This window comes from Malania oleifera, chromosome 13 (genome assembly GCF_029873635.1).
Source record: "Malania oleifera isolate guangnan ecotype guangnan chromosome 13, ASM2987363v1, whole genome shotgun sequence".
NCBI lineage: Eukaryota > Viridiplantae > Streptophyta > Magnoliopsida > Santalales > Ximeniaceae > Malania > Malania oleifera.
The window spans coordinates 61,176,513-61,184,008 of NC_080429.1; positions in this window are offsets into that span (position 1 = coordinate 61,176,513).

Consider the following 7,496-nt stretch of genomic DNA (forward strand, 5'->3'; position numbering starts at 1 on the left):
GCCCTGTGTGATGGTGAAACACTTTCGAAGTCCTTTTATGAGGCGAAGACATACATGCGTGAATTGGGTCTCAGTTACACTTTAATACATACGTGTAGGTATGATTGTGCACTCTTTTATGGTGAACAAGAAAATACGAACAAGTGCCCAGAATATGGTGAACCAAGGTATACAACTAATCAAAAGAAGGGTAAAAAGATCCCCCAAAAAGTTTTGCAATATTGTCCATTAGCCTCGTGTCTGCAACGATTGTACATGTGCAGAAAGATTGCTACCGATATGAGATGGCAACAAGAGAAATGTCTTCAAGATGGAAACACCCTTAGCCATCCAGTGGACTTCGATGCCTGGGCCGATTTTGATAAAATACATCTGTGGTTTTCTAGTGATCCTCGCAACATCATACTTGGCATTGCTTCAGATGGGTTCAATCCATTCAGTAACATGAACAACCCATATAGTATATGGCCAGTTATGATGATGTCATACAATATGTTGTCATGGCGACGTATGAAAGAACCCTTCAATTATATGTCTTTACTTATTCACGGACTAAGGGCACTTGGTAATGATATTGACGTGTATCTGTGTCCATTAATTGGCGAGTTGAAAGAACTATGGGAAAAAAGAGTAGAGACATTCGATGTGGAAACCGGGACAACATTTCAGATACATGTTGCAGTGTTGTGGACAATTAACAATTTCTCCGCTTACGGCAACCTGTCGGGTTGGAGCACAAAAGGTTACTTACCATGCCTAGTCTGTAATAAATATACTGGGTCCTTATCCTTGAAGCATGGACACAAGTTATACTTTATGTGTCATCATCATTTTCTATGACCTGGACATCCTTGGAGGACTCATGGCATCAAAAGCTTTAATGGAAAACCTGAACAAAGGTTGCCTCCAAAGCAACTAAGTGGGGATAAACCGGCTCATGTTGATATGAGATGTGAAATTTGGGACACCACCAACAGTAGAAAAAGAAAACGTGTTGAGTGGGAGTTGAATTAGACAAAGAGAAGCATCTTTTTCGAGTTGCCATACTGGAAATATCTTCCACTACCCCATAACTTGGATGTCATGCACATCGAAAAGAACATTTTTGAGAATGTCATTTGTACATTGTCGGATATGAATGAGAAGACAAAGGATACCGAAAATGCTCGCTGGGATATGGAAGACATGGGAATATGGCCTAAGTTGCACCTATTTCGTGATGGGGAAAACTTCTCATGCCATCCTCTTATTACACATTTTCGAAGGTTGACAAGAATAAATTCTTCGAATGGTTGAAATCAGTGAAGTTCCCAAATGGATATGCATCGAACATAGCTCGATGCATAAACACGAAGGAAGGGAAGATGTTAGGAATGAAAAGTCATGACTATCACGTCCTTTTTCAATGGGTTTTGCCTATTTTCCTTTATGGACACTTGACCAAGATGTTCGCTTGGTGCTAATTGAACTGGATATCTTTTTTCAACATTTGTGCTTGAAAAAATTGAGCGTAAACATACTTGAACGGTTAAAGGATGATATAATGATCATACTATGCAAGTTGGAGAAAATATTTTTTCCAGCATTCTTCGATGTAATGGTCCACCTAGCCATCGATTTACTAAAGGAGGCCATAATTGGAGGACCAGTCCAATATTGTTGGATGTACCCAATTGAGAGGTAAATTATAAAGTCCTTCTATAATGGTCACATGATTTTCTTGTTCTTTTTTGTTTTCCCTTTTTGTGTCTACAAATGAATAATGCTTTGTAAAATGCATAGGGTCTTGTCCACTTTGAAGGGGTATGTGCGCAATAAGGCACGATTTGAAGGTTCAATCATTGAGGCATACATTGACAGTGAATGTCTTGCATTTTACTTAATGTATGTACATGATATTGACACAAGGTTCACTCGCGAGAAGAAAAATGTAGACGTTTATGCTATTAATGTCGAAGATGAAGAACCAATGAGCTTTATATTTCGAGAAAATGTTTGAGCGTTTGGTGCACGGGCTTTTACGATTTTATAAATATGGCCAACCTACAAAAGGCCCATTTTTACATCCTCTATAATTATAATGAAATTGTTCCATATATCAAGTACGTGGTTCGAAACTCCTTACTTTACATTGTATTGACATATGCATATTTATATACTTACTTGACATGAACGTGTACTATTGTTGCATATAGCGAACATAAAGCTAAACTTCTAGCCCAAAATGAAAGGAATGTTGACAAAAGGCATAAGAAGGAATTTGTCAATTGGTTTGGGAGCTGTGTAAGTAACAAATACTGCCCGAGTACGAAGCAATGTACATTGTCAATGTTGACAATTTACTCATCTAAACTCCTGTTTATTTAATAGATGAAAGTTATTTATTACAATAAAGAACCAACGACAAGTAAAGATTTGTACACATTGGCATGTGACACCGATCAACGAGTTAACTACTATAGCGGTTGCATTTTCAACGGGTTACGATTTCATACAAAGTCCCTCGAACTGAATAGAAGAACCCAAAATTGTGAGGGTTGCAGTGCTAGGCACAGAAGGAGATGAAGAAATTGACTACTTTGGTGGCTTGGATGACATTATAAAGCTTAACTATGGAGCAAACAAACTCGTTCACCTGTTCAAGTGTACCTAGTGAGACATTGACAATAAAAAAACTAGGATAAACATGGATGCCTATTTTACCAATGTCAATTTTAGCAAGACATGGTATCAAAATGACCCTTTTGTGCTAGCGATGTAGGTAGAACAAGTGTTTTACCTTAAAGACACAAAATTAAATGGTGAATGACATGTGGCCCAAAAAATTCCTCCTTGAGGTTTGTATGCTATTACAGAAGTTGCAGATGGGGAGAAAAGTGTCAGTGAGGCTACATTCCAAGGAAATGAGCCATCTATCAGTGCAGCAGCGCAATTTGCTTTCAATGTTGTCAAAGAAGGAGCCGATCTTATACCCATTGAATAAGGTTGGTGCCACGACAAAAATCATAGGGACTGTCGATATTACAATTGAACATTATGTAGACGTTCACTTCATCGATGATGAGGAAGATGAAACAGGGGTCGAGTACTATAGCTAATAGGAAGACACTTTAGAAAGTGAGGATGATACCAATACTGAGGACGTATAGGGGGATAAACATGTGTTAGAATTGGTGTATTCCCAAGAGGGGGGGTGAATTGGAATTTTTAAAACTTTTCTCCTAGGTAAAACTATATGTTAGCAGGATATTACAACCTAGGGTCTTTCTAAGCAATCTCTATATGTGCCGATAAATATAATGTACGAAAATTTAAATTATGTGCATCATTCACACCAAAACATATACGTGCGGTAAACATAAAGTACAAAAATATAAATAAACACATGATATGTTATCGGGGTCAGCTAACTGTACCTACGTCCCCGCCTCTAGCTCGCAAGCTCGAGGATTCCACTAAGGGCTCACTTAAAGGGTGCAGTGGCATCGTTTACAACCATGTCAATTAGCACAGGGCTAACCTCAACCTTTACAGACTCTCATTGCGAGGCAGAGAAGGCCCTAGGTCAAATTCACAAGGCTGACCCCAACTTGATCCTTCTGGGCTAAATCAAACCCCCTCAAGCCATGCCTAGAAATACTCATATTTTACAATCAAAGGATATCAGTACAGTAATTGTGCTTTCATGTAAAGAAGATATGTACCCAAATACGCATAGTCACATACACCATGAGATGATTTAATATGTAAGCTCAGTGTGGTCTAGTATTTCAACTCTCAAATATATATTTACTATTAGTGTAATGAGTGCGTAAGAGTATCAACAAGCAATCGTTGTATCTCAAGATATTCAATCAATAAGTTCACATAAAGATATTAAGCAAGTCTCAAGTATATCACTCAACCAAATATCTCAATCACATAGATGTCAAATAATGAATATGCTTGGTTTCCAAAAGATATATAATCTTTGTATTCAGCAAAATGATATGTAAGCGAGTGAATATTGCAACAAAAATTAATATCACAAACACAAATATCTTCTAAAAAATATATCGAAATAATCACACAAGATATTTGAGAATGTTTTTGATATTTTTTTGCAACCTAAAAACAAATACAATCTTCCTAAGATATTGCAACACAAATGCAATACTCAGAAGCTTAAAGCAAGTCTTCTTAGGGTAGACTTATTAGCTAAGCCCCCTGAGAACACTTAGGTTTAGCTCTTGTTAAAATCGATTCAATCAAACACGAATAGGAGAGCAAGCCTATTAACACAAACACTCAATCAACTTACAGAGGATTTAAGAGCTTGAAGAGAGTAAGTATGAGTGATTTAAGTATGAAAAAAATAGTAGGATTTTTGAGAATGAGAGAAAATTTATTAATCAAGTTGGCTAATCTCATTACTAATTTTTCCAAATGAAATGGTATTTATAGACACCCCACAAATTATGACCGTTGGGGACAAGGCTGGTATTATTACAAAAGATTAATGACGTTTTAGCAATTTTACCCTTGTTAAAAAATAGTTCACCACGGAAAAAAAATAAGGCAACCCAAGAGCACCAGTCGACCAAAAGACTTTCGGTCGACTGAAGTTCTTATGGCTCAATCAACTGGGCCAAATTTGAACTTCAGGGTCGATTAACCAGGAAGGCCGATTTTTTTGAATAGCACGGTTCGATCGACTAGGGTGAAAATGAACTAACTAGTCGGTCGACCAGACTGTTGGGTTCCCACATGTGGGAACTCGGTCGACTAGGTTGGTGTAATACAAAAATGTCTCGGTTGACCAGGAAATCAAAGTATTGACTTCAAGGGGTTTCGGTCGACTAGGGTCAAGTGAACTATCATGACTCCACTACAAAAAAACTTGTTTTTAGTGATGAAAGTATTAGCGACGAATTCAATTTTGTTGCTAAAAGTTGGTATTAGTGACGGTTTTTAAGAACCATCACTAATAGTCTAAGTATTAGTGACGGTTTTAGCAGTCGTCACTAACACGACAGTGTTAGTGACGATTTTAAAACTACCACTAATACTTTCATAACTAAAAACAGTGCGGTAAATAATTCCCACACAAAAATTTTACAGGGAATATATTAGCAACGATTCTAGGGTATTAGTGACGGTTTTGAAACTGTCACTACTAGTGTTTTTATTTAAAAAAAAATATTAAGAAAGAAATGGTTAAAGGTATTAGTGACGGTTTGGTAGTACCGTCACTAATAAGGGGGTATTAGTGACGGTTTGGTAGTACCGTCACTAATAAGGGGGTATTAGTGACGGTTCAAAACCATCACTACTAGTGTTTTTATTTTAAAATAAAATTTTTAAAAAATTAGTTAAGGGTATTAGTGACGGTTTGGCAAAACCGTCACAAATAAGGGGTTATTAGTGATGGTTTTGAAACCATCACTACTAGTTTTTTTATTTAAAAAATTTTAAAAAGAAATGGTTAAGGGTATTAGTGACGGTTTGGTAGAACCGTCACTAATAAGAGGGTATTAGTGACGATTTTGAAACTGTCACTACTAGTATTTTTTTTAAAATTTTACGAAAGAAATAGTTAAGGGTATTAGTGACGGTTTTGGATAACCATCACTAATAATAGGGTATTAGTGACGGTTTTGAGACTGTCACTACTACTTCAGACTTTAGTCCAAAAAAACCCTAAGGGCCCCTAACCCGCGCCGCGGCTTTTACCCTTTCCTCATCTCTGACCTCTCAGCTCTCACTCTCTCAAATCTCAATCCTCTCCTTTCCTGAGTCACCTCTCCTCTCCTCTGGTGCACTGCTACGTGCCGGACCTGCAGGTGCTGCGAGCCTGCGAAGTGCGAACGATCCCCAGCTCGAGTCGTCATCTCCTCCAGGCTCCATGGACCACAGCCACAAGCATCAGTCATCCCTAGCTCCACAGACGACTTGACTCCACACCTCCAGCCTCCCGCTGCTCCATGGTAAGATTAATTTTGCATCACTGATGATGCTCTTCAAATTCCCACAGTTGAGCTTACATGTCCACATGCATTCAGCCTTGGATCCAACACACTCACTCTGCACTCTTGTTCAAGTTCACCGTACACATAAAAATAAAATTATGATTCCAAAGAGGACCCTCACAATACTCTTATGTAAAATTTCATAAATCAATACTTTTTTATTTTAAATTTGAATTTAAATAATTTTTTTTTAAAAAAATAATATAATTTTATATTACTTTTTATCCAAATCTATACGGATCTAAATCAAAAACATTTCCAAACATTAGATTAATGTGTCACATTAATAGTTAATACCAAATATAAAAATCTCGACATACATTGAGTGTCCACTTTGACATATTAGCCTCCCCATATTGTACTGTAAGACAACTATCTTCATAATTTGAAAAAGATAAAATTGCAATGCCAACAAGTTATAACAACTAATTGATAAATTGTTGTGATGAAATCTCACTTATTATTAAGTTGTCTTACATTGAAAATTTGAGTATGGGATATATGTGTATGTGTGGATGGGTTCAAAATTTAATTCAAACTTTAGAATTAAATTGGTATATATGTATATCATGTCCACTCATAATAGTTTAAAGTTGGACTTTATTGCCATGAAATTCGAATGGGGATCTACAATTAATCTGTAGATTAATAAATTCACATAACTTTTCTTTTTAATTGTCAAATAATAATTCTTAATTAATTATTGTGGGACATTTGAGAGCATAAGTTTTGAAGTTTGAATTTGAATTTTTGGATTTAGAATGTAATTTTATATTATATTTTATAGGAGAGCGATTTAAACTAAGTGTGAGGAGAAATTTTTTAGTTTGTTCTTGCTCTATTATATATGGCAGTGGATGATGTTCCTTTATGCCCTCTTTTTGCTTTGCATGTTGCTCCTTCTAGAGTGTTGTAACTATTATTATGATCATCATTATTATTTGTACTTCCTTTTTTATAATTATTATTCCATGGTTATAGCTACCTCGTGAAGTTATGTAATGCATCTTTTTTGTTTTCAGTTCCCAAGTTGCTAGTTTGCGTTGCTGTGGTTATTTTAATTAATTGAGTGTTCTTAAGTTTTTTATGGCGTGTTTGGGATTATTCTGATGGTGGATTTAGCTAATAATGTTAACATGCATATCATAATCATTCAACTGGTTGGTTCTACCAATTTAGTTTCCATAAGAAACAAATTAAAATGGGGAAAGAGAATCTCCTTGCTTAAACCACTTTGGTGGGAGGTTGCTATTGGATGAGATTGTCCTATCAAGAAGGAGGTTGGGTGCATCAATGTGGAAAGGAAAGAAAAGGAGGTTAAGAAATGGGGAGATATATTGGATCAGAAAGTGATGATTTGAGTTTTGACTGAGGTGGAGGTTTATTGTTGGATGAGATTTGGAAACAATATAGGAATAATTGGGAGTTGTATCATAAATCTTGAAAGTAATATGAACTTTGTAATTTTGTAACTTTCTCTTGGCTTGA